Source organism: Trichosurus vulpecula, chromosome 6 (genome assembly GCF_011100635.1).
Source record: "Trichosurus vulpecula isolate mTriVul1 chromosome 6, mTriVul1.pri, whole genome shotgun sequence".
Taxonomy (NCBI): Eukaryota; Metazoa; Chordata; class Mammalia; order Diprotodontia; family Phalangeridae; genus Trichosurus; species Trichosurus vulpecula.
In genome coordinates this window covers 9,756,347-9,759,558 of record NC_050578.1, presented here as the reverse complement: position 1 = coordinate 9,759,558, position 3,212 = coordinate 9,756,347, and the positions used below count along the sequence as shown (strand labels likewise).

General features: G+C 36.2%; 1 non-coding gene across 1 annotated transcript; it reads left to right on the top strand.

Moving 5' to 3' along the window:
- The first annotated feature begins 2,182 nt into the window (after window positions 1-2,182).
- LOC118855611 lies at window positions 2,183-2,285 on the top strand. The gene has a single exon (XR_005010780.1). It is a non-coding gene; the product is annotated as a U6 spliceosomal RNA (small nuclear RNA).
- Window positions 2,286-3,212: the final 927 nt, after the last annotated feature.

Below are 3,212 nucleotides of genomic sequence, written 5' to 3'. Positions count from 1 at the left end.
TGGACAATCTTTAGCTTGGAAAGAGAAAAAGAAAGTACTACAAAGGGACATGTAAGAGAGAGATTCCTTAACATTATACTGGTATAATGAGGGAGGTGTCTTGTCTTCACCAATATCTCTTTCTTCGGCAATAGCTCTAGATATTTGTATGAGATGCTTCTGTTAATATCTTCCCTTGAAACCAGGACCTGTTTCTACAATACACTTTGGTAGATGCTAGCTTCCAAAGCTCCTAAGATGCAGATAGAACATTTTGGTTGTGGAAAAGACTTTCTCATTTTATATCATTTCCTCTCTCTTGTCCTAATCTACCACCACCACCACCACCACCACCATCACAACTACTACTACTACTACTACTACTACTACTACTACTACTACTACTGCTTGGACTAAGGTAGCCATAAAGGTTTCAACTATTGAGAAAATATGTAACTTTTTCCACCTGCGTACATTGCACAATGTGGCCGGAGGTTCCCAATTAGAGATCCACAAACTAATATCATTAATCTTGTATGTGATATTCCTCCATGTTAAATAATAACTCATGACTTACATTTATTTCCACAACTGAAATAGCAGAAAGGGCTTTTATTGATCAGAAAGGGGCAGAGAATGATGCTCAAATATCTTAGTGCCATTTAGGGCCACTGCAGAAAACCCTAAGTGAGATCACCATTCCTTGACTCCGTTTGGGATAATTAGGGCAGTATGCTGCACTACAAATAGCTACTGTTGATTATGTGTGGAGAGCAGAAGTTATCCAATCTTAAAAGGAGTCTTTATTTCAGATCAAATATACTCAAGTGATGAAAAATGGAAACTTTCTACTGTGCCAGGAGCATGGCAGGAACAGAGAGGTCTGGACCAAGTACTTTGTGGTAGTCAGTATCATATGTATGATTAGTATGTAGTCTAGCTCACATCATGGTACTTTTTCCCCTTTTTAAAAAACATTTTAATTCATGGAATAAAAGAAGCATTTCCATAACATAATACAATAAAAATAGTTGTACATGAAACTGGAAATCTACTATGCACAACTTGCTATTCCTTTCAAATATACAACAAAATTATCATGTAAATTTCTTTTTTTTTTCTTTTTATCTTCCCTCTTGCCCATCTCCCTAGAGATGGCTACTATATGACATAAATAGATATATACATTATGTACACACATACACACACAAATTATATATACACATATTATATATGTATATAGATATATATGTGTGTGTATATATGTGTATATGTATTTTCTCATAATTATTTTATACATACTTCTTTTGTTAGTTCTTTCCCTGGATGTAATTGGTGTCTTTCTTCCTATATATGGGCTGGTACTCTAAAAGCCTTAGGGGTGAAAAAGAAACCGTTTACTTGCTTGTTACTAAGTTTTGGAGAATTAGTTGTAAGTGTACCCTTCTTCTTTCTGCTACCCATTTTTAAAACTTAGTATAGCAACCACATTTTCACTCTCCTTTGTTACTTGCCTAGGAATTAGAATGGGCCATCTAGCTAGTTTGTTTCATCCTGGCCTGAGGGTCCCAAATTCTGATCCTATAATTTATGGAGATCACATTCTTTTTCTTCCAGAAAGGAGTTTTGAGGCATAAAAGGAAATTTAAACTAGTTCTTGCAAAAACTTTAGGGTATTTCTTAGATTTTATGTAACCATTATTATCTTTCCCAGGTACTGATAATTCAGGCTATAGACCACTCCTCATAATCTCTAGGCAGTGCCTAAACTGGAAAAGTCTGTCTCCATTTTCTGCCCATGTAACAGTATTCTTAGGCTTCTCATTCTCCCAGCTTGGCACTTCAGTCCTATTAATATATTACTGCCTAGTATAAGTATGAATCTCAAGAGGGATTTTAAAATTTCTGGCTTTTATTTTGGATTGAAGATGTGAGTATAGTTGCTGACTGAATTTTTATTACCACTCCCCAGTTTCTCCCAATATGCAGACCTAGTTCTTCATTCTCTGTCTCACACAATATCCAGCTAATAATGGAGGCTGATAACTGACATGCCTCAGTGAAATTTATACCCTCCCTTCCATACTCAGATTCTCAGGAAGGTAGAAGTCAGTAGCTAGAGTTGCTTCATCAACTGGTTTTTTTCCTTTCACTTTTCTATGGTTCTTGCCATTTCTGGGTACAAAGAGTATATGATACATGCTTGCTTTGGCAGCACATATACTAAAATTGGAACAATATAGAGAAGATTTGCATGGCCCCCGTGCAAGGATGACAAGCAAATTTGTGAAGCATTCCATATTTTTATTGAAATGTTTTTGTATAAAAAAGCCAATGCTACAAAGATTAGTAGGGAAGGAGAAAATTGGGAGAATATCTTTACAACCAGTGTCTCTGATAAAGGCCTCATATCTAAAATATACAGGCAACTGAGTCAAATTTATAGGAATACAAGTCATTCCCCAATTGAGAAATGGTCAAATGATATGAATAAGCTGTTTTCAGAGAGAAATAATTAAAGATATCTATAGGCATATGAATAAATGCTCAAAATCACTACTGATTAGAGAAATGCAAATCAAAACAACTCTTAGATATCAATCTCTTCTGTCAGATTGGCTAAAATGACAAAACAGAAAAATGATAAATGCTGGAGAGTCTGTGGGAAAATTAGAACACTGTTACGCAGCTAGTGGAGTTGTGAACTGATCTAGCCATTCCGGAGAGCAATTTGTAACTATGCCCAAAGGGCTATAAAAATGTTCATACCCTTTCACCCAGCAATACCACTTCTAGGGTTGTATCCCAAAGAGATCACACAAGTTGGAAAAGGACCCATATGCACAAAAATATTTGTAGGGGCTCTTTTTGTAGTACCAAAGAATTTGAAATCAAGGGGATGGCCATCAATTGGGGAATGACTAAACAGGTTTTGGTATATGAAGGTAATGGAATACTATTGTGCTATAAGAAATGGGGATGATACGGACTTCATAATAACATTGAAAAACCTACACAATATAATGCTGAGTGAGGGGAGCAGAACTGGGAGAACATTATACACAACCACAGATATATGGATTCTGTGATGACTAACCCTGATAGACTTGGTTCTTCTCAGTAATATGAGGAGCAAAGACAACTCCAAAGGACTCATGATGGAGAGAGCCATCTACATCCAGAGAAAGAACTGTGAAGCATGAATGCAGATTGAGGCACACTGTTTGCTCTCC